This window comes from Dermochelys coriacea, chromosome 7 (genome assembly GCF_009764565.3).
Source record: "Dermochelys coriacea isolate rDerCor1 chromosome 7, rDerCor1.pri.v4, whole genome shotgun sequence".
NCBI lineage: Eukaryota > Metazoa > Chordata > Testudines > Dermochelyidae > Dermochelys > Dermochelys coriacea.
In genome coordinates this window covers 55,365,874-55,391,041 of record NC_050074.1, presented here as the reverse complement: position 1 = coordinate 55,391,041, position 25,168 = coordinate 55,365,874, and positions in this window count along the sequence as shown.

The window sequence follows — 25,168 nt, the reverse complement described above, 5'->3', positions numbered from 1 at the left end:
AGAGTTCTCCGTATCCCTGGCAACCCCTCGCAACATCCCAGAGTTCTCTGTATCACTGGGACCACAACCCTGCCCATCACCACATCCCAGATTTCTCTGCATCCCCGGCACCGCAAACCTGCCCTTTGCCACATCCCAGAGTTCTCTGTGTCCCTGGTACCACAACCCTGCCCATCACCACATCCCAGATTTCTCTGCATCCCCGGCACCGCAAACCTGCCCCTCACTACATCCCAGAGTTCTCTGTATCCCTGGTACTGCAACCCTGCCCATCACCACAACCCAGAATACTCTGCATCCCCGGCACCCAGAACCTGCCCCACGCCACATCCTAGTGTTCTCCATGTCCCTGATACCACCAACCCACCCCTCGTCCCATCCCACAGTTCTCTGCATCCCTGGCACCCCAGATTTCTCTGTATCCTTGGCACCATGAACCTGCCCCTCACCCCCATCCTAGAGTTCTCTGTATCCCTGGCACTACGACCCTGCCCCTCACCACATCCCAGAATTTTTGTATCCCTTGCACCGCAAATCTGCCCATCACCTCATCCCTGATTTCTATGTATCCCTGGTACCACGCCCCTGCCACTTGGTGTATCCCAGATTTCTCTGCACAGCAAATGTGCACCTCACCGCATTGCAGAGTTCTCGATATCCCCATCACCGCGAACCTACCCCTCACCGTATCCCAGAGTTCTCTGAATCCCTGGCACCGCGAACCTGCCCCTCCTGTTATCCCAGATTTCTCTGTATCCCTGGCACTGTGAACCTTCCCCTCACCCCATCCCAGAGTTCTCTGTATCCCTGGCACTACAACCCTGCCTTTCGCTACATCCCAGAGTTTTTGTATCCCTTGCACCGCAAATCTGCCCATCGCCCCATCCCAGATTTCTCTGCATCCCTGGCACAACGAACCTGCCCCTCACTGTGATGCTCTGTACCTTAGGGGAACACCCAGCATCCCCATGTTCATCCTTGTAAAATGATTGTGTGCTATCCAATGCAAAGTTTGTCATGTCGGGTGTCTTCGGAAGGCTCATGATGCACAGAGCATTGTTGTTACAGTAATGTTATAGGTTATAATTTCATGTATGTAATTATGAGGCTGTAAATGTATCCTCATGGCTAAAAATAAGCCCAGGCAAAAAACTGTCCAAGAGCAGAGAGGCAGTTCACACCTAATCAGGGCCGATATGGGACAAACCCAGCCCAGCCTCACAGGAACAAAGGACGCTGGCCTAGGCAGCAACAAAAGGATCTCTTGGAGTCCCAAATGAGTCACTCCCCTTCCTTCGGCCAGTTTGGGACTGCAGTGAGGTAATGCTCACCTGACTCTGAAGGGGGAGGGGGGCAAATCCAAGAAGGAAGAAAGGACATGATAAAAGGGAGAGACATTTGCCATGCTCTTCCTCTCTCTTCTGCCTACATCTCTAGACATCATACCAAACAACTGAAGCGCTGATCAAAGTGGAGAGCCTGGCTCAAGAGCAACCAGCCAGCTTGTGGTGAGCAGCATCTACATTTGTAAAGGCACTAAAAGTGTTAAGATCAGCTTAGATTGCGTTTTGTTTTTATTTCATTTGACCAAATCTGACTTGTTGTGTTTTGACTTATAATCACTTAAAATTAATCTTTGTAGTTAATAAATCTGTTTGTTTATTCTACCTGAAGCAGCGCGTTTGGTTTGAAGCGTGTCAGAGACTCCCCTTGGGATAACAAGCCTGGTACATATCAATTTCTTTGTTAAATTGATGAACTCTTATAAGCTTGCAGCGTCCAGCGGGCATAACTGGACACTGCAAGATGGAGGTTCCTAGGGTTGTGTCTGGGACCGGAGATATTGGCTAGTGTCATTCGGTTGCACAATCAAAGGAGCAGCTTACATTCCAGAGGCTGTGTGTGAACAGCCCAGGAGTGGGGGTTCTCACAGCAGAGCAGGGTAAGGCTGGCTCCCAGAGCCAAGGATTGGGGTGACCTAGCAGATCACCGGTCCAGATAACACCAGGAGAATGTCAGATTCACCACATCCCAGAGTTCTCTGCACCCTTGGCACCGTGACCCTACCCTTGCCATATCCCAGAGTACTCTACGTCCCTGACACCGTGACCCTGCCACTTGCCACATTCCAGAGTGGAATCTGCATCACTGGCACCGCAAACCCAACCCTCACCCCATCCCCTACTTCTCTGTATCCCTGCCCCTCGGCCCGTTCAAGAGTTTTCTCTATCCTGGCACTGCAAACCTGCCCATGTCTTTATCCAAGAATCCTGTACATCCCTGATACCTCCCCTTTGCCACATCCCAGAGTTCTCTGTATCCCTCACACCACAAATCTGCCGCTCACCCTAGCCCAGAGTTCTCTGCATACCTGGCACCACAACCCTGTCCCTCACCATGTCCCAGAATTCTCTGCCTTCTTGACACCACGATCCTGCCCCTCGCCACATTCGAGAGTTCTCAGTATACCTGGCATCGTGACCCTGCCCCTCGCCACATCCGAGAGTTCTCTGTATCCCTGGCACAGTGAACCTACTCCTTGCTGCATACCAAAGTTCTCTGCATCCCTGGCACTGCAACACTGTCCCTCACCATATACCAGAGTTCTCCATAACCCTGGCACCTCAAACCAACCCCTCGCGACATCCCAGAGTTCTCTGTATCCCTGGCACCACAACCCTGCCCTAGCCACATCCCAGAGTTCTCTGTATCTCTGGGACCGCATACCTACCACTCATCACTTCCCAGAGTTCTCTGTATCCTTGGCAGTGTGACCCTGCCCCAGCCACATTCCAGAGTTCTCTGCATCACTGGCACCACGACCCTTCCCATCACCCTATTCCAGAGTTCTCTGTATCCTTGGCACAGCGAACGTGCCCCTCGCCTCATCCTAGATTTCTCTGTATCCCTAGCACTATGACCCTTCCCTTTGCCCCATCCCAGACTTCTCTGTATTCCTGGCATCACAAGCCTGCCCCTCTCCCCGTCCCAGAGTTCTCTGTATTCATGGAACTACGACCCTGCCCCTCGCCACATCCTACAATTCGCTCTATCCCTGGCACTGCGACGCTGTCGCTCACCACATCCCAGAGTTCTCTGCATCCCTGGCACCACGAAACTGTCCCTCGACCCATCCAGCAGTTCTGTGCATCCCTGGCACTGCGACCCTGCCCCCCACCACATCCTAGAGTCTCTGCATCCCTGGCATCCCTCCCTACTCGTCGCTGCATCCCAGAGTTCTCCGTATCCCTGATAATGTGAACCTGCCCCTCGAACCATCCCAGAGTTTTCTGTACATTTGGCACCGCCACCCTGCCCCTCGCCTCATCCCAGAGTTCTCTGTATCCCTGGCACCACGAACCTGCCCCTAGCCATATCCCAGAATTCTCTGCATCCATGGCAGTGTGACCCTGCCCCTCGCACATTCCAGAGTTCTTTGCATCCCTGGCACCATAACCCTGCCCCGATCATGTCCCAGACTTCTCTATATCCCTAGCACTACGGCCCTTCCCGTCGTCCCATCCCAGAGTTCTCTGTATCCCTGCCACCACGAACAGAGAAATCTAGGATGGGGCGAGGGGCATGTTCTCTGCATCACTGACATCACAGTGCCAGGGATGCAGAGAACTCTGTGATGTGGAGAGGGGTAGGTCCGTGGTGCCAGGGATGCAGAGTATTCTGGGATGTGGTGATGGGCAGGGTTGCGGTACCAGGGATGCAGAGAACTCTGGGATGTGGTGAGGGGCCGGGTCACACTGCCAGGGATGCAGAGAAATCTGGGGTACAACGAGCAGCAGGTTGGCGTTGCCAGGGATACAGAGAACTCTTGGCTGGGGCAAGGGGCAGATTCGCAGCGCAAGGGATACAGGGAACTCTAGGATGTGGCGAGGGGCAAGGTCATCATGCCAGGGTTATAGAGAACTCTGGGATGGGGCGAGTGGCAGAGTGGCAGTGTCAGGGATGCAGAAAACTCTGGGATGGGGCAAGGGGCAGGTTCACGGTGCCTGGGATATAGAGAACTCTGGGATGTTGCAATGGGGAGGTTTGCAGTGTCCTGCCCCTCGCCCCATCCCAGAGTTCTCTGCATCCCTGGCACCATGAACCTGCCCCTCACCCCATCCCAGAGCTCTCTGCACTGCAAACCTGCCCCTTGCTGCATTCCAGAGTTCTCTGCATCCCTGGCCCTGTGTCCATTCCCCCTGCCCTGGTGGGTACTTGGTGCACCCTGCCTTGCCACGGAGCTGCGCTGCAAGGTGTTGACGCAGATCGATCTGCTGGCCGACCCTGACTGCTACATTTTTGTGACACATTGATAAAGCGCATCTTCACTCCGTTAAAGATCTGATCTCATTCTCCTGATCCGCTATCAATAAGATATTAATCGCACGCCCGGCCCAGCCTATTCCCCGCCTGCCCACAAATCCAATAATCATTTCAGGATTCACAGTTGAACAGGGCACTCCCTTCAACCAATTAATATCAAGGGAGTCTCATTTATTTTCTCTGCAGCCCTCCCTCCCTCCCTGCATTCCCCCGACTTCCCTGCTGAAATTCCTGCTCAGCACAGCCAGGGATGGCGAGTGTGACTTCCACTGAGAACCTGGCAGATCCCCTTGCATCTGCTGCTTCATACAGCCGATCGGCCACCCTTTTACCTACACACGCTACAGCAAACGTCAGGCCACATTCAGCCCTGGTTTGGTGCCCTGGACTTCAGCAGAGTTCCACAGAGGATGAAATCTCCCCATCCCCACCGCCCGCCAGCCAGTACCGGGTTTACAGTGGCACCAGTGGCATCATAGTGCTGGACCCAAGATCAGAAGGGGCCCCAGCCTGCTCCGCTTGCACTGTGCCCTGAGAACCTGCCAGCCCGCTGGCTTCCCCCACCCCACCCACCACTTGGGGCTCCTCTCCGCCCTCTGGCTGGACCCCAGTGCACTTCTGGCTCCAGACAGTCTCTGTCTCCTCGGAGCAGAGCCGACTGGGACTGGTGCAGAAGCCTGGCCAGTCTCAGCCAGTTGATGGCAGGTAGTGAGGAGGCTTGGCTGGGCCCCTCCAGACAAGTGTGTCCTAAGGGAGCCTGGCCGGGGCAGACCCTGGCCTGGCTGATCACGCCACTCCTGAGGGGCCAGAGCGATTCTCTGCCCCAGGACCAGCCCTGGCTGCGCTGCTGGCTCAGCCTGGCAGACACAGTCGCCTCCCAGCAGGGCCGGTGAGTGCAGCCTGGAGGCAGGGAGTGGGTCTCTGGGGGGCCTGCAGGGGTGGCGGGTGCTGGGCTGTGTGGGGGCGGGGAAGATCTCTGTGTGTTGCGGCACTAGGGAGTGGGGGTTCTGTGTGGAGTTCTAGGCAGTTGTCGTGGGGCTGTGGGCAGGGGGGACACTAGACAGGGATGGTGTTGTGCAAGATGCTGTGCATTTGTGGGGGGGTGGTGCTGGGCATAGCAAGTCTTGGGGGCTCTGGCCATTGGGAATCGGGGGGTCTTGCAGAGGTGCCAACTTTCTGATTTCCCTGGGGTGCTTGACGCCCTTCAGCCCCAGGCCCTGTCCCTACACCACCCTTTCCCCCAAGGCCTTATCCCACCTCTTCCCATCCCGTTCTGCACCCTCCCCTGAGCGCTTCCCCACCTTCGCTCCACCTCTTCCTGCCCATGCTCCTCCGCCCCCCAGTGCCTCCTGCCCGCTACTGAACAGCTGATCAGTGGTGCACGGGAGGCGCTGGGGGCAAGGGAGAGGAGCAGATCGGCAGGGTCGCCAGTGGGTGCTCAGCACACACTATTTTTTCCACACAGAATCGGCACCTATGGGTGTTGGGAGGGAGAGCTGTGTGGCTTCGCATGGGCCCGCCCCCGAGGGCAAGGGACTTGCTGACAGCACAGAGCTGGGCAGGCCACTGTGTGTCTGGCAACTGCCAGTTTGCAAATTGTGCCCTCACACTGGGCTGGGCTGGGCGGGGCCACCCCTGCCATACCATGCCCCATTACCCTTGGCTGTCCCCTAGCTCCAAGGACCTGACCTCTCCATCCCATTCTCCATTGCCCCCATGGGAGCCCACAAATATGTTTGGCACCGAGCCCACAAAAGGTTAATCCGGCCCTGTCCCCAGTGGAAAGGTTGGTCCCTTTTCCAAATGCATTTGTACCGATCTCCCCAGCAGGGTGACCCACACCTGGATCCTCGGTCACTAGGCATCATGGCCCAGTCAGTCAATGACATTGGGGAAACTCCAATAGGGACTTCAGTTAAGAGTCGCTGCAGGCCCCCGCCCAGGTCAGGGGTCCAGAACGGTCCAATGCAGAGGGCCCAAGCCTGCATTAACAGCCTTCCAGATGGCCTCCCCCTGCTACAGACCCGCTATCGCTATTGGGTTGGTGCATGCTCCAGCAGATAGGGCAAGAGACTGCGAGTTAGGAAACTTATTCCTGGTTCGGCCCAGCCCTGCTGGGTCACCTTGAGTAAGTCACTTTCCTTCTCTGCTTGCCCATCTCCAAAGCAGTATCCGTGATATTTTGTTGCTGGTTGTCCCTTGCATTCGAAGATGACCATGACATCACTGGCTGGTTTGGTTTCTGTGAACACGTGAGTGGCTGATTGGGCCAATCTGAGCTTTGAACTGTCTGTGGCACACTGAACAAGAGATGCTGCTGTGGGTTACTTGATTAACAGCGGACGTGCTGCTGTGGCGAGCTTTATGCTGCGGGTGCTTCTGCTCTGCCTCGAGCAGTTCTCCTCTGCTCATAGACTAGCTCCAGTATGGCTGACACTTCACCTGGTAGAATGATCACAAGCGAGATCTTCCCAAAACTCAGTCACCCCAAGGATAACTTGAGGGAGTCCTTGAAACATTTCTTCTGGATGCCCCAGAGCGCTTTCCCGCCTTAAGCTCATCGTAAAAGATCTTCTTTGGCAGTCTCTCATCTGACCTTTTGGTGACATGGCCTGCCCATCTCATCTGTGATTTCACCATCTGAGTATGGATGCTTGGAATTCCTGCCAGTAGGAGAACCTCAGTATCTGGAACCTTGTCTTGCCATCTGATCCTCATCAGTTCCCTCAGACAGGGTTGCATACAGAGCTGGCATCACGACGGCTTTGCAGACCTTTCATTTTGTTTGCAGAGAAATAGTCCATACTATGTCAGACTCGGATTTGGCATTCAGGGAACAGTCATGATATCGACCCATTGATATTGATTCTTCCATGATTCTATGATTCTAGTGATTTCTTTCCTGTGATCTCAAAGCCCCCCAACCCCTACACCTCCTTCCTGCACTCCTAACCCCTGACCCCCTCCTGCGTGCCTAACCCCTGCACTCCCCCCTCCTGCATCCCTAACCAATGCACTCCCCCCTTCATCTCTAACCCCTGTGCCCCTCCTACACAGCTAATCCCCGCGCCTCCCTCCTGTACCCCAACCCCTGCACTGCCCCCTTCACTTTTACCCCTGCACCCCCCTCCTGTACCCCTAATCCTGCCCCCCTCCACCCTTAACCCCTCATTCCCCTCCTGCGACCCTAACCCCGGCACTCCCCCTTCACCCCTAAGCCCTTCACCCCTGTGCCCCCTCCTGTACCCCTAACCCCTGCACCCCCTTCAATCCTAACCCATGTGCCCCCCTCCTGAGACCCTAACCCCTGTGCCCCCTTCTGGACCCCTAACCCCTGAGCCCTTCCTGCACCCCTAAGCCCTGCACTTCCCCCTTCACCTTTAACCCCTGCACCCCCCTCCTGCACCCCTAACCTCTATGCTGCTCACATCTGGGCAACCTAGGAGCTCATACCCAGGTGCACATCACCCATGTTAGCTCAGCTGGGCAGACATACCCCTGCTGTGTGACCTCTGGCATAGGGGATTTCTACCGCACTAGCATGATGGAGCCCCGAATCTGGTGCAGACCTCAGGGGTCACTGTAATATTAATAATCACAATTAGGGCTGGTTGGAAATTTTCCATGGAAATGTCTTTCTCAAATGGAAAATAGGAATTTTGAGGAAACAACAGTTTTCCTAGGCCATATCTGCATTCCTAGAAAATGTTTGATTTTTCATCATAAACCTGAAAATTTTCAGCGGAAAACCAAAAATGGAAAGGGTGGGGGGGAAGGGGGCTGTGGTTTTCAGTTGTCAAAAAAGTTGACATGAAAGTTGACATTTTCCATAGCAAAATGAAGCATTTTCCAAGCTGCTCTACTGACAATCCCTTGCAGGCTCTTGCGGGGGCTGGACTGGATAATAGTTACCATGGATCACAAACTGAATAGGAGTCAACCATGTGATGCAGTTGCAAAAAAAGGCTGATATCATTCTGGGGGGCATTAAAAGAAGCATGGGATGTAAATCAAAGGAGGGAACTGTCCCGCTCTACCCAGCACTGGTGAGGCCCCAGCTGGAGTCTGTGCCCAAGTCTGGGAGCCCCACGTCAGGAAAGATGGGGACAAACTGGAGAGTCCAGAAGAGAGCAACAGAAATAATCAAAGGTTTAGAAAACCTGACCTGTGAGGAAAGGTTCAAAAACTGGACGTGTTTAATTTCGAGAAAAGGGGAGGGGAGACCTAGTAACTATCTTCCAATATGCTAAGGGCTGTTTTCACGAGGACGGTGATCAATTGTTCTCCCTGGCCACTGAAGGCAGGACAAGAAGTAAGGGGCTGAATCTGCAGCACGGGAGATTTAGGTTGAATATTAGGAAAAACTTCCCAACAATAAGAGTAGTTGAGCTCTGGAACAGGCTTCCAAGGGAGGTCATGGAATCCCCGTCACTGGAGGGTTTTAAGAGTAGGCTGGGATGGTCAGGGATGGTCTAAGTTTACTTGGTGACTTGGTGAACTTGGTGACTTCTCAAGGTCCCTTCCAGCCCCTCATTTCTGTCATTCTACGATTTTGTAATCTATGTGGCCTTTTTCATCTCAGTCTTCTTCAATCCCTCTCCTATCACACTGTCTAACTTTTTACCTATTCAGTGCCGACACAGAAAACACTGTCCTTTTGTGCTGCTCCTGCTCAGATCTCTGACCCAAACTAGGGATGTAAATATCGGTTTAAAAAGTTAACCGGTTAAAGAATTGCAATTATATGGTTTAACTGGTTAACCATTAACCGATGTCTCTCCAGCGGGCCAGCAGATGCAGGGTGGCAGAGGTTGGGGTCCTGCCGAGGCCGGGGCCACACCAGCCTACCGAGCCAAGCCCCTGGCCCTGTGTCCCACCTGCCCGGTGTGGCCGCTCCAGCTCCCAGCCTGGTGTCCCGCCCTCCCGGACCAAAGAAATTAATACTATTTTTTGATTGCAAGGAATAGTCATGAAAAAGGTTCAGCAGTTTTCAACCACTTCCAATGTGTCACATCAATCTGGGCTCAATCCTGCAAGTTGCGGAGCTCTCTGGGCCCGATCTAGCAAAGCACTTAAGCACATGAGCAGCATACAAAGCTAAGCATGCACTCGATCAGAGTCCCAACGCCCAGGCAGAACCTGGCAGAATCGAGCCCATTCATTAAAAACAAGTCTGCATTTCATGGAAAAATTACAGCTTTTGTCATTTGTTTTAAATAGAACCTCAATGTGGGGCCTAAACTTGGTGCCCATTTAACCCGCCCCTCTTCAGGAGGTTTTCCTAGCACAAGGGTGACATCCATAGGTGCTGGAACTTGAAATGGTTTCCATTATATCCAGGGTTTACAGTTTGGTTCAATGGCTCTCAGCACCCCTTTGCTGTGGGGCGTGGTTCAAAGCCCGGCTGTGGGGAAAGCTCAGGGCTTTCTACTCCCAGCCTTTTCCCAGCAGGAGGCACCCTAGAGAGGAGGATAGGCCCATTGTCTATGGAGAGCAACAGCGGGCGGTACCATAGGGTGATCTCCAAGCCCCTCCACGCCAGTATCAGGAGCGAGCCTAACCCTGCGCATTCTGTGTTCCTTTGAAACCTGAGCTGTGTTGATGGATATACTTGCTGGATGCCTCCCTTCTCCTCTGGGCCCTGGGAGCTCAGCCTGCCCTGTCTGGAGGCTCTGTGAGGGAGAGGGGTCTGGAGTTTAAGAGCGTTATTGTTACCAGAGGAAGGAATTTTTGGTCCTATAAATCAGAGACAGGGAGCGGTCGGGCCAGCATACTTGGAGTGTGTGAACAAACTTCATTTCCTGGGAGACTGGCCTTCAATCACCCTCCGTCACACCTCACTGATCAGAGGTGGACATGAGAGGAGTTCATTAAGGTGGAAGAAAAATAATAAAATAGGTACTCCCCAATGCATGCACTATTCCCGACCCCTGTAGATGGCAAGACACCCCCTGCCCACTGCTACAAGAAGCTTCAACACACACACACAGGCTCAGTGTTCCTCTGTCTCAGGCAAGTTCCTTCTCAAACTGACACCTGCCTCAGACGTCACTCCGTAGAACAAGGATTTCCCCCTGCTGCTTTTAGCTATTCAGGTACACCCCGTCCCACCCCAGTCATTTGCCCTGTGGATCATGGCTACAAGATCAAATCCTCAGGACCAGAGAAGGTTGGAAAATGAAATGATCATGTTACCAAGAATTTCAAAATGTCCCAGACGTTTTCATTTCACAGGCTTGCAAAGGGCTGGAACTGGGTTTTGTTTGCTTTTTCAAAGTTTTTGACTACGTTTCTTTCTCTCCTTCCAATACTTTTCACCGATCAGTTTTCTTTTTAATTTCTGGTTTGATCTTCCTTTTCCTCTATAGTTCTTTCCTTCCCCTGGCCCCCTCCCTCAGTTATTTTTGAAAATATATCTTTCAACTTTTGAAAATAGCTGGGGGGAAGAAAAAAGAGGAAAAAAGAAAAGAAGGGAAGATCAAACATGATCAATTCAAAATGCAGGCAAATGTTGACAAAAAGTCATGAAAAAAGCCAACAACAGGACATTTTTTTGCTAAAGCATTCCATTTTTTTTAAAAAGGCCATTGTCCGACAAAAATCCTCTTTGCTTGAAAAGTTTCAGCCAGCTCTATTCAGGAGTCAGTGGCTGCTCTTTCACTCAGACCTGATGTGTGACGCAGAGGGGGAAGAAGAGGCTGCCTGTTTCTGAGAGCTCAGCGGTGCTGGGGTGGTTATGGGATTGGCAGCTTGATAGGTTTGAGCACCTTGGATTAAGTACCCTGGTTCTGGGCTGTTATTTAAAATGCTAGCTGGGGCTGAGGGCGATCTGGGGACTGAGTGAGGTTATACAGCCTATTTCATCTCTAGGCCCTGGTTCCAATCCAGACTGCGGTTTTTAGAAACTGAGTGCTGTTACTAGTGCATGTCTGTTCAGTGACCAATGTGAAACAAGCCGGTGCCCTCTCAGGCCAGTTCTTAGTGAACAGAGATGTCCATATGCCAATGAGCCCCTTGCTGGCCATCTTAGCAGAGATGCCAGGGACGGAATGAATACCCAGTTATCCCCCTGGACTCTGCTCTGAGGCTGGGGTGAAGCACAGGGGAAGTTACAATTCTACCGCCTGAAGTGTCTCTGTCCTGTGGATCCACTGAAACCTGCTTTCTCCACGGCTATCAATCTGGCACCTTCCAGCAGCACTAAATTCACTTTAGCACCTGAGATCCCTGGAGAAGAACCTGAATTGAAACCTCAACCTGGGACGTTTAGGTGAGGAAGGCCTGAACATGGACAATGGGGGCCATTCTAGTGAGCGTAGGCCACTGGGAAACAAAGCATGCTGCAGTTCTACAATACACTGTCAGATGGGACATGCACTGACTTCACATGGAGCAGCTGGAACTCACAGGTGACAAGATACGGTATGGCCTGGCCACACCTGAATCTCTAGTTGCTTCCTCAAGCACAAATTCCACCTCAGGGCCCCCTAGCACTGGAAAGTCACTGAGGGCGGTTGCAGTGCAAGGCAGCCATTAGAGAGGCAATGCCAGGTACCCAGGGCCTGCCAGGAGGAGTGGTAAGAGCAGGGAGGGAGGTGATGGGCTTAGGGCAGCTGAGCAATGCACAGATCCAAAGCACCTTGCTGCAGACTCCACTCAGGCAGTGTCTATGGCATGCCCAACCATGCCTCGCAGAGCCCCCAAGATGGGCAGCAGTAGATCCCCACAAAGGGACGAATCCCCGCTTAGAAGCAGCAGACTTCTGCCGGCTCAGGAAGAAAGAGCCATTGGCAACCCCTACACCAGTGGGTGTGGAGCTGGTCCAGCCTGAAGCTGGGTCATGAGGTAATATCGAATGCTTTCAATCATCCTAGAAATAGCATTGGAGGATTTCTGCACACCCTGGAACCTCTCACTAGGGGACACTATTGTGTAGAAAACATACAACTGTCTGGGATGTTGGAAAGGCCAAGCTACAGGAGCCAGATAGGGCCATTGTGGTTTCCCATCCCTCCGAAGGTTTGTAAAGCTACTCGTTGCTCCTCTCCCCACTTGGGAGCACCAGCTGTGGGGCTATGAACCGAGGGGTGGTAGACCAGCTTAGCCCTACTTGTGTCTTGCTTCAGTTCTCTATTGGCATGAGCAAGGCCATAAAACCCAAGTCTAGAATGGCTCTGGGTGACTACTGAAAGTCTCGCTTTCTATGTAAAAATAGGGACTTGACCAACCTGTTCCATCTCCATGGTGGTGCAGCTTGCTGTGCAGCAGGTGAGGGATTTCCTGCCACCGCAGCAGTGGCTGCATGTCAGTCATACTGGAGACAGAGCTGGGGGAGGGCTTTGGGAACTGTTCAGGATGAACGATGCTGTAGGAATGTGAACGGTGGCATGTCCTCACATACAGGGCTGGGGCTTAACTTGCCTTTTAAACCAACAAACGTGAAATGTTTTGCATCTGATTTTCTTTAATGCTGGGAGTGCTCAGATCCTCTGCTGGGGGAAATGAGTGAAGCTCCATTGGTTTCAATTGAGTATCGCCTATCTACACTAGCAGAGAATTTGGCCCAATATGTTGCTAAGTGCCATAGAAATAGGGAGAATGAATTAATAAAATCAATGGAAATGTAAAAACAACAAGAAGAGAACGTGAAGGGGTAAGGCCGCTGTGATGTGGGATAGTGCTGAGACCCCCACATGGTGGGAGAGGAGACACCAGGGCTGGTGCTGGGGACATACAGGGTCATCCCCATGGAGGGGAGGAGACACACACAGATCTGAGGTGCCCCCAGATTCAGTGCAGCGATAAGACCCACCCAATCTATTTCAAAGCTCGGTTTGGGTCATTAGAGCTTCTTTTAATTTATTTAGCCAATTTTGTCGCTGGAAACACTTAGTGATTTACAACCCTTCCTGAGTGCACAGATTAATAAGCGTTCTCCTCACTTCCTCTAGAGACAATTATCATGTCCCCATGATGGGGACCGACAGTGAGACACCAAGTAAGTGCTACGTGGCGAGAGCCAGACGACTGAATAAATCCAGCCTGCTGACACCACCGCTTAAAAACTGGCACTCAGGATACAGTGTCACACGCGTGGGGGCTGAGAGCAGAGCACAAATGGCAATGACTCATGGCCAGATCTCTCACAGGGGGCGGCCCACGGTGCAAACCTGGCACAAGGGCCGGGGAGTTAAGAGTGCAATGTCCTCACCAGTGCAAGAGAAAGAGGCGGGAGGCAGGATGGCTGGAACAGCTGTGCTTAACCGGCTGGGGCTCAGGACCCACCTATAAACCTTGAGGGCTTGTCACAACCCAGTCAATAGCTTTAGTGCAAAAAACATCTGGCTTGCTCTGTATTTCTTACCCACCATATACCATATACACATTACCGTAACAAGCACACTGTGCAGACCATAGCACTGCTCCTGCCCTGCAGGGCTAGCTGGGCTCAGCTCCCTGCTCTGGACCTCGTGACTTTCGGGGTAGTGCGGGATGGGGAGCTGAGCCCAGTGGAATCGGAGCCACAGGAGCTGCCACTGTGGGGTGGGCTCTGCAACCTCCCCTCCTGTGCCTCCCACCCTCCTGAGGGCAGGACCTGGTCCCGGTCCCCACCTCTGGGCCTCCCACTGAACCCTTTGATACATTCTGGTTTTGGGTGGCAACCTACGGGTTGAGAAAGCCTGGGATCAAGCAGTGGCCTGGACTCACAAGAGGTGCAGGCTACTCCCAGCTCAGCTACTGGCCTGCTGGGTGATGTGGGACAGTCCCTTCCCCTGTTAAAACTGTGGGCAGGGACTTCTCTAACAGTCTGTGCAGCACCTCACCCGGTGGAGCCCTGTTCTCAACTGGGACTTCGGATGCTGTTAATACCGAAGGCTGCTGGTGGTGTGACTGCAGCCCCGGAGGCATACCTGACCCTGCTTTGAGCTAGCTAGAGCAAACAACAGCAGCAGCTGGGACCTCAACGTAGCCTAGCCACTCGAGCAAGACCCCAGGCAGGCTTGCTCTCCGAGTGTGCTCGTTCAAAGCCAGGTGCTGCAGTCCCACCTCTGACTGTGGTGTCGACGTACCCTAAGCAGGCGTCCAAGAGGTTTGCAAGACATTGCCTGTGGGAACTTCCAAAGGATTCATTATACATTAGAGCTGGTCATCAGGTCTCTCAGCTTGGAATAACAATGATGAGTTTGGTGAAATTTGGAGCATTTCCCCCAGACAAAATGTTGGGGGAAAAAATCCCATAATTTTGTTTCCAAACAGCTGTCTTTTCTTTTCTCATTAAAGAGTAGCAGTCAGCCACTCCCGTGAAGGCCAGGACTCAGCTGTGCTAGGTGCTGTGCACACATGCAGGAACACACAGGCTGAAGAACTTATAACTTAATTAAAGAGGCCATGGAGCACAAGGGAGAGAGACAGTGTGGTCCAGTGGTCCAGAGCGAGCGGAGCTGGGTTCCAGACCCTGCTAGGTTCCAGACCATGCTGAGTGACCTTAGACATGGCTCTGTGCCTCCAGCAGACAGGTGAGGCTCATCAGCCATGGCAGGCAGCTTCCATAGGAGAAGGAAAACTCAGATTCATACCAGGAAGGGCAGGCCTGGCCAGCTGTCTTGTAAAAGTTGTGCCAGTTACACATTCTCTGGGGAGCTGCACTGTGACCCTGGCTAATGGGGCAAGGCTGAGGAAGTGATATAAACAATGGGGTGGAGGTGGATTGGGGTGGGAACAGCCAGAGACTGTCAGCTCTCTGGGGCCAGAGCGGTCTTCTTGTTCTGTGTGTGCACAGCGCCTAGCACCATAGCATCCTGGGCCATGACCGGGCTTCTACGAGCTACCATGATACAAATCTTAAACACTAATCCCTTCCTGATTCCACAGGCTAGCCACGTGCACAGATTGTGGGGGGTCAGAATCATTTCAACACAAAGGCACGTGTGTGTTGAGGGGGTTCATTTTTAAATACCCCAAACCATAACTTCCCCCTCCCCAAGGATCCGTTAACAGCCTTCCTCCCCCACCAATAATAGCAGTTAGCTCTTATGTAGCACTTTTCACCAGTAGATCTCAAAGCTCTTCACAATCTTGCATTTATTTATCATCCCAGCTCCCTGTATATCCCCATTGTACAGATGGAGAAACTGAGGCAGAGAGAGGCTAAGTGACTTACCAAAGGGACACAGGGAGTTTGGAGCAGAGCAGGGAACTGAAACCAGGACACCAGCTAGTGCTCTAATCACTGGAAAATCCTTCTTCCAACAAAAGAGTGACCCGGTGTTCACCACCTAGGATTTTGATACTGTTTTTTGTTAGTTTGTACCAGTTGTTTGCTGCCCCCCATTTTCATACAGGTTCCACCTGGCTGGAACCTCAAAAGAAGGAGGGCAAACGAGTTTGAATTCTAACATTTGGATGAAATGGCTCAATTCTATATTTCAAAATAAAAATAAAATCAGGAAAAACGTCAACAATTTTTGTCATTTTGTCCCCATTTTTCAAACTGATTCTAGAGCATATTTGTTTCCAATGTAGAGCTTTCAACAACATTTTGCATTTCAAAATCGAGACACTTCAAATCTTGGGGGGGGGGAAACCGGGAATGGCAAATTTTCTTCCCTTTTCTTTAGCCCAGGGTGTTCTCTAGTTAATAATTCCCAGCTCTCCATTAGCACTTTAGGCCAGCGGTGTTCTCTAGCTAATCAGATTAATACCCAGCTCTCAGCTCTCACCTTTCAGCCATACATCTCCAAGCGCTTTACAAAGGAGCTCAGTATTGTTATTCCCATTTTACAGAGAGGGGAAGTGACCCACCCGTGGACATCTGGCTGAAGAGCAGAACCTAAGCATTATTAGCTCCCACAACTTCCTTGGATGATGGGCCCCCTTCACTTGCTCTCACTGCAGCTACCCTGGGGGCAGGGCAGGTCCTGGCAAAGGACAGGTGTCAGAGGGCAGGAACCTGGTGATCAGTTGTGGAGTATCTGCTCTGATGTCTCTGCAGGGCTGGGCTATGACAGTGCCTCCAGGAGCTGCCAGTTCACCAACTCCATTGAGCCTCCTAGGCCAGAGGTCAGCCTCCCTGTCCCCCCAGTTGTGATGTGCCCTCCAGGGCAAAGCAGCAACCACAAAGTACCGTGCATGCCCTGTAGGAGAGCAGAACTACCCAACCATGAGTGAGTCACCCAGAGGTGAGGAAAGGGGGTGTCCCACTCACCATCACAGCATTACTCTGTCACCCTATGACGTCCCCTGTTGTAACCCTTACGCTCTCCATGTCCCGAGAATCCCCAACCCACTTCCCTCCCTATGCTCTGTCTATGACTCGGGCTGGGCAGGACACGGGCTTCTAGCCAGCAAAACATTGCAAGATATTGAACAATTCTCCAGTCACAAATCGGGACAAAAATTCCAACTCTCAAAAATGTTTGCAAACTGAAAATCATGCCCCCCCCTTCCCCCTGCCAACTTTGGTTTGGGCCAGTCAAAACGTTTTGTTTGGATCGTTTCAAGATGTTCAAGTTGATTTGCAGCATTTTTTAAAAACTAGAATTAGCTTCAATTCCTAATGAAAAGACTGGTGAGGGCTGTAGATTTTTGTAGCATTTTTACCAGAAATCACAGAGCAGGCATGGTAAATTTAGTAAAAGGCAAAGTTTCATGATTTGGGATAAAAAGTACTAAGGAAGTGGGTCATTGCCATCCCGGAGAAAGGAGGGGAGCGGAGACAATCTCACATCTCATCTCACATTCACCCAGCAGCAAGGGTCCTGCAGCTCCTGTCCTGGGGGGCTGGGCCCGGCTCCCCACTCCAGGCGTTGCGACCTGGTGCAGACGTTTGCAGGTCTGCTCAGGTTTGGCCCGGACACCCCTTTAAAACAGGGTGGTGGCTGGGCCAAATTTGACTGAGCAGTACTGCAACCCCATGTGCCAGGTCACAACTCCTGGAGAGGGGAGCCGGGCCCAGCCTCCCCGGGACAGGAGCTTATTAAAATCACGGATGGAGAAACAATTCCTGGACAAACAGAAAGTCCTGAGATCCGGGACATTTTTCCCACCGTGACAAACCTGCAGCCCTAGTCATCATGAATGGAAAACCAGCATTTTATGTTTCAAAAATGTCAAAATGTTTCAAAATTTGGTTTCTCTGCATTTTTTCAAGTCACAAGAGTGGGCAGAACCAGCCTGTTCACTATCTAACCAGTCAAAAAACCCAGACCAGTTCTATCCAGGAGGCTCTGGAGACCTGAGCTAAACCCAATATTCAAAAAGCCCTCCTCTCCTCTGCATTACTCCTTCCCCAAGGCAGCCCATCTTCAGGGCTTTCAGACTGGGGTAGGGACTGTGTCTGGTTCAGTGCCAGACACATTGTCATTGCTTAACAGTGTAATGGTAGTAATAGCCACCAGCACTTTACAATTCCTTCCCCCTCCAGGTAATCACAGACTCTCTGGCTCCTCTTCCACTGGGAGATGTCTCAGTGTATATCCATAATCTCACCACATTGCCATGCTTCTCATCCTCAGGGAACCATCTCTGCAGGTGCCCAAGTTCCCAAGAGCAGCCCTGCCATGACCCCTCTGCTCCATGGAGCTATCTCTGTGTGGGTTCCCAGAACACTCACTGTGCATCTCTTTTCTGTAAGAGGGAATCTCTCAATCCGCACATCACCTTACAGCTATTATGCACATCTTGCCTGGAGCAGCATCTCCTGATGGACTGCCTATGGTGCCAGTCAGAGCCTTGAGTCTCCTAAACCAGGCCAGATCTTGCAAAGTTCCGTCCAAAGCCATTCTCTTTGAATCCCTTTCCCCAGGGCAGCCAAGAGACTTGATGCTGCTGGCAGATGCAAATAATCTGTCAAGTAGATGATCAGCTGGGGACAACGAGGAGTCTGATTTGCTGGTGTAACTCTGTTGAGTGTGTTGCCTTTCCTACTCTCTGGGCCTAGCCCAACTGACAGACATTAGTCTGTGGGAGGCTGATACATTCTGGAGCCTTTAACGTAAAGGGAGTTCTCTCCCCACCTCCACATCAATCAACATTTAAACTTATTTGTGCTTATCTGATACTTCTTAAGCAGAGAAAATAAAAGCTGGGTTTAGGAGTGTGCAAATATTTAACAATAAAAAACTACATTAATTTACCCTTTTTCATTTCTACAGAAGGAACGTTTAATGGAGTCACATGACTCTTATTCTAAGTGATAAACCACAGGTCATAAACCACCACTTTATCACTCTGCACAAGCAGTATAAATAACAGCTATTACCCAACCTCACTCCATCTGATAAGCTCAGAGGTTTTCTAATATACATTTCTGATTTTTTAAATAATATTCATGATCATTTCCTCCTGAGCATTATGAGTCTCTAGCTACGTGGCCCTTGAAACCAGGGCCCACAAGCCCTTGTACAATCTCCCTGATTTATGGCCATGTTGGTTGGGTCTGACGCCCTAATGAAATCTGTGACACTGCATTAATGGGGCTGTTTGTTACCACTGGAGTTCAGCGGCTGGCTGTAGTCTCAGAGCTGTGCTCAGGAAGGCGCGCACACAGAGTCTATAAAACCCACTGATTGGGCAACAAACCTACCGTACCTGCACACACTGTAACACAACTGCATGCATAAGCTGTCTGGCAAGGTCTGTGAAATCCACCAAGTGTGCAACTCACACGCCATAGCTGTATGCACAATAACACAGCTCAGTTGCACAAACAGAATGGCCATGCAACCACACTGGATCTATACATCCTGTAACACAACCAAAACATGGATATGCTATGTAACTAGGAGAGGGGTGACAAACCAACAGCACCTGTGCACACTAACAGAATGCAAACCCAACGTGCAGCACACATGTATATTTCTGTAACACAATCATTCAAAGTAATCTATACCTATAGGCGCAGACTTCCAAAGCCAAGTAGCCACACAACTCTCATTGAAATGAAAGGGAGTTGCGTGTGTGGCTAAATCCCAGAGTTGGCTTTGTCCAGAGTATTCAGCAAAGATCATATGTATCATCTGGACAATGAATCACACCTGCTGGAAGAAGAAAAGGAGTACCGGTGGCACCTTAGAGACTAATAAATTTGTTAGTCTCTAAGGTGCCACCGGTACTCCTTTTCTTTTTGCAAATACAGACTAACACGGCTGCTACTCTGACACCTGCTGGAGAGGCTAGTCTAATGACCAGACACACATGACAGAGAGATGTATTAGTATCCCCGTCACAAAGTAATCATAGAAAGCATGCAGAATGTCTGCCAGCCCTTCCCATTGCTTCTAAGCCCCAATTCAGGCAGGTACTTAACCTCTTATGTAAGTTAAAATTATACACCTGCTTGAAAACTTCCTGGATCTGAATCTTAGGCTACACCTAAATGTTAAAAATCTAGCCCTTATTTGCATTTTTTCCAACCAGACATCACTACCCCATAAGTCCTTCTTTTGAGTTTGTCCTTTTTCCTTTCTTTTTAAAGGATAGCAGTTGTAATAATCCCTAACCACGGCTCTTTGGCTAAGAGCTTATGAGTGGCGATAGATGCATCGGTGGACAATTTAGCGGGTCTAGTGAAGACTTGCTAAATTGACGGCAGATCGCTCTCCCATCAACTCCTGTACTCCACCAGATTGAGAAGAGTAGGGGGAGTTGATGGGAGAGCGTCTCCCATCGACATGGCGTAGTGTGAACCCCACAGTAAGTAGGTCTAAGCTACATCGATTTGAGTTACGTTATTCGCGTAACTCAAATTGCGTAACTTAGATCAAATTTCCCCTGTATTGTAGACAAGGCCTAAGGTTGTAGTAGCTCATCTTTTAGCACTAGAGGTTCCTCAGTTCAGTGTCTGGTGTATCAGGCACAGTGGGGGCTGTCATACAAACATTCAGCCTCCCAAAAGTCAGGAAATGCCAAAGTTAAGGTTGAATGTTTAACCTTAACTCTGCCTCTTCGAATTTATACATTACATCTTTAGTTGCCCAGTCACATACTATGCATCAAATACAATACAATATACTATTTCTTTCACAACATCAAATACACGTGTGTAAGAATCTTCTGTTTTTTCATTCTTGTCTGCTTAATTCTAGAGCTGGTAAAAACCATCATTTTTTCCCACTGAAAAATGGCCTTTCTTTGGAAATGAAATTTTTCATGACAAATTGCCAAAACATTTCATTTTTCATGAAAAATGTCATGTCTTTTCTGTACATTTCCACCCTCTCACACATGTATTTATCAGAAATATACTGAAAGTGTTGGCTTACTGAAAAAAATCCCATTTTCAGTCAATTGCAATTTTTCTTAAAACTTTTTTAATTAAAAAATTTAAAATAAAGTATTGAGTAAAGTATTACCATTTAAAAAATAAACAGAAGTTGGTTCAAGTTCATACCCTTTGAAACCAACTTTGAAATTTCAAAAATTTTCATCAAACTGATTTTGCATATTTCTCTGGGGTCTATTTAATTCCAACATCATAAAGATCCAGTGTATCTTTACTGACAGACTCTATATGGTAAATTCTCTTCTCTCTACAGGATATGTTTTAATAATTTTCTCTGTACCTACTAACTATAGACTTTTGACCAGCTTATTTTGAATTCCACACACTGATACACCTCAGAATAATAATTTATTATTGTAAGTATCATACAAACGATATCTCAGAGAAATACTATTGAGAGTTAACAGAATATGTTTTAATGATTTCTCATTTGATGCTTTCATGTAGACAAGTAAATAATTTATATTTTTCACATGACCTATAGTCAAACCGTCTTCAATTTCAGATATTATTTTCTCCGGGTATTGGTTATACTTCCTTTCAAATATTATTGCATGGATTATATAATGAGTGAAAAAATCTGTAGAGAATTTCTATTTGTTTGTAACTGATCTGAAAGTTGTAAATAGATTTCGACACAACCCAATTACAAGTACATTCAAACTGATTCTTTCCCCCAGAAACTTTCATGGTTTCATAGAATTTAAGGCCAGAAGGGGCCATTAGATCATTTTGTCTGACCTCCTGTATATCACAGGACATTACATTTTACCCAAATACCCCTACGTTGAGTCAATGACTTTAGTTAGACTAAAGCATTTCAGTCTCTTGGTAAGTGTTGAGTGCCACAGGCAGAGAACAGGAGGGATCGTGGTACCACCAATGCCCGAGGCATTTGCCACGGCAGGGAATTGATTAGGTGAGACATGGGCAGATGCTGCCAAGAAAGGCCAGTGGGGGTGGGGGAATCAAGAAAACCCTTCCACAATCTGGCCCAGAGGGAAATTCCTTCCTGACCTCAAGTCTGGTGACTAATATAACCCTGAGCACATGAGCAGCACACGCCAACCAAGCATCAGAGAAAGAGGATTCACTGTACCACTTCAAAGCACTGGTGCGCTGTGTCCTGAATCCTGTCTCCAGCTGTGGCCAAGGCTGCGGGGTGGGGGAGAGGGGAGAACCATCAGGAAGAAACCCAGAATATATCACCAGTTGTTCATGGAGGAAGAATATTCCTTTCTGACCCCCTGCTGCTGATTGACTGAAGCCCTGGAGCAGGAATATGATTTGATTATAGTCCCTGCTTTAATACAGAGCTGCAAGTGTGTGCTTCCAGGTGCAAAATATTTCATGGTATGATGTCATAGGTGAATTTGCAGTAAGACATGTTACATGTAGTCACTAAGGAGCTATTATTATTACTATTTGTATTACAGTAATGCAATGTTATGAAAATTCATTGTGCTAGACACTGTCTATACATACATGGTGAGAGACAGTTCCAGCCCTGAAGAACTTACAGACAAGACAGACCAAGGGTAGGGGACAGAAGGGATTATCCCCATTTCATAGATGGGGAACTAAGGCACAGAGAGATCAAGTGACAGCCAACATTGTAATTTAACCCAGTTAATTTCAGCACCTTTTAGCTATTACTTTATCACTCTTCATTTATAGTATGTGGTGCAATGGTTTAGTGTATACTTCCCCCACAAATGGGGCTCATGGACTGTGTGGCACACAAAGAGCTATGCACAATACGATAGAATGCTACCTAATAGATAAGATTACAAAAAATGCCATGTTATTATATTGTATTCTTTGAGAAACAGTATGTGCAGCCTGGACTTCTACATAGAGTGCTTCCGCCGACGTACACGAGCTGAAATTGTGGAAAAGCAGCATCGCTTGCCCCATAACCTCAGCCATGCAGAACACAATGCCATCCACAGCCTCAGAAACAACTCTGACATCATAATCAAAAAGGCTGACAAAGGAGGTGCTGTCGTCATCATGAATAGGTCGGAGTATGAACAAGAGGCTACTAGGCAGCTCTCCAACACCACTTTTTACAAGCCATTACCCTCTGATCCCACTGAGAGTTACCAGAAGAAACTACAGCATTTGCTCAAGAAACTCCCTGAAAAAGCACAAGAACAAATCTGCACAGACACACCCCTAGAACCCCGACCTGGGGTATTCTATCTGCTACCAAGATCCATAAACCTGGAAATCCTGGACGCCCCATCATCTCAGGCATTGGCACCCTGACAGCAGGATTGTCTGGCTATGTAGACTCCCTCCTCAGGCCCTACGTTACCAGCACTCCCAGCTATCTTCAAGACACCACTGACTTCCTGAGGAAACTACAGTCCATTGGTGATCTTCCTAAAAACACCATCCTAGCCACTATGGATGTAGAAGCCCTCTACACCAACATTCCACACAAAGATGGGCTACAAGCCGTCAGGAACAGTATCCCCGATAATGTCACGGCTAACCTGGTGGCTGAACTTTGTGACTTTGTCCTCACGCATAACTATTTCACATTTGGTGACAATGTATACCTTCAAATCAGCGGCACTGCGATGGGTACCTGCATGGCCCCACAGTATGCCAACATTTTTATGGCTGACTTAGAACAATGCTTCCTCAGCTCTCGTCTCCTAATGCCCCTACTCTACTTGCGCTACATTGATGACATCTTCATCATCTGGACCCATGGAAAAGAAGCCCTTGAGGAATTCCACCATGATTTCAACAATTTCCATCCCACCATCAACCTCAGCCTGGACCAGTCCACACAAGAGATCCACTTCCTGGACACTACGGTGCTAATAAGCGATGGTCACATAAACACCACCCTATATCGAAAACCTACTGACCGCTATTCCTACCTCCATGCCTCTAGCTTTCATCCAGATTATACCACACGATCAATCGTCTACAGCCAAACTCTACGATATAACCGCATTTGCTCCAACCCCTCAGACAGAGACAAACAGCTACAAGATCTCTATCATGCATTTCTCTACAACTACAATACCCACCTGCTGAAGTGAAGAAACAGATTGACAGAGCCAGAAGAGTACCCAGAAGTCACCTACTCCAGGACAGGCCCAACAAAGAAAATAACAGAACGCCACTAGCCATCACCTTCAGCCCCCAACTAAAACCTCTCCAACGCATCATCAAGGATCTACAACCTATCCTGAAGGATGACCCATCACTCTCACAGATCTTGGGAGACAGGCCAGTCCTTGCTTACAGACAGCCCCCCAATCTGAAGCAAATACTCACCAGCAACCACACACCACACAACAGAACCACTAACCCAGGAACCTATCCTTGCAACAAAGCCCGTTGCCAACTCTGTCCACATATGTATTCAGGGGACACCATCATAGGGCCTAATCACATCAGCCACACTATCAGAGGCTCGTTTACCTGCGCATCTACCAATGTGATATATGCCATCATGTGCCAGCAATGCCCCTCTGCCATGTACATTGGCCAAACTGGACAGTCTCTACGTAAAAGAATGAATGGACACAAATCAGACGTCAAGAATTATAACATTCAAAAACCAGTTGGAGAACACTTCAATCTCTCTGGTCACTCGATTACAGACCTAAGAGTGGCTATCCTTCAACAAAAAAGCTTCAAAAACAGACTCCAACGAGAGACTGCTGAATTGGAATTAATTTGCAAACTGGATACAATTAATTTAGGCTTGAATAGAGACTGGGAATGGATGAGTCATTACACAAAGTAAAACTATTTCCCCATGTTATTTCTCCCCCCCACCCCACCTCACCCCCCACTGTTCCTCAGATATTCTTGTTAACTGCTGGAAATAGCCTACCTTGCTTGTCACCATGAAAGGTTTTCCTCCTTCCCCCCAATGCTGCTGGTGATGGCTTATCTTAAGTGATCACTCTCCTTACAGTGTGCATGATAAACCCATTGTTTCATGTTCTCTGTGTGTGTATATCAATCTCCCCTCTGTTTTTTCCACCAAATGCGTCCAATGAAGTGAGCTGTAGCTCACAAAAGCTTATGCTCTAATAAATTTGTTAGTCTCTAAGGTGCCACAAGTACTCGTTTTCAGTATGTGCTCATGTCATTTAAGACTGTATTGTAATAATGCATCCAAATTCCCTTTATCTACTTCCACACTACAAAAGGGCAGAGTTAAGGTTAGGCATGCAACCTTAACTTTGGCACCTCCTGAATTTTCAGTGCATCACTAAGATTCTCTCAATATTGTTGCTTTTGCATTTCATTATTTTTCTAAGGTGGCAGCTACAAGTGCCTTATACATAAGTGTTGGTAGCTTTCCTGTACTTTTACAATCCTTTCCATCCAAGGATCTCGAAGCATTTTACAAGATTAATTTAGCCCCACAACCCCTCCCCTCTGTGAGGTAGACCAATATCATGTCCCCCATTCTAAAAATGAGGAAACTGAGGTTAAATGACTTGTCCAGGGAGTCTGGGACCCAGGAATAAGACCCAGTCCCTCTGGTCTCAGATCTGTGCCTTAAAACACAGCACCGTCCTT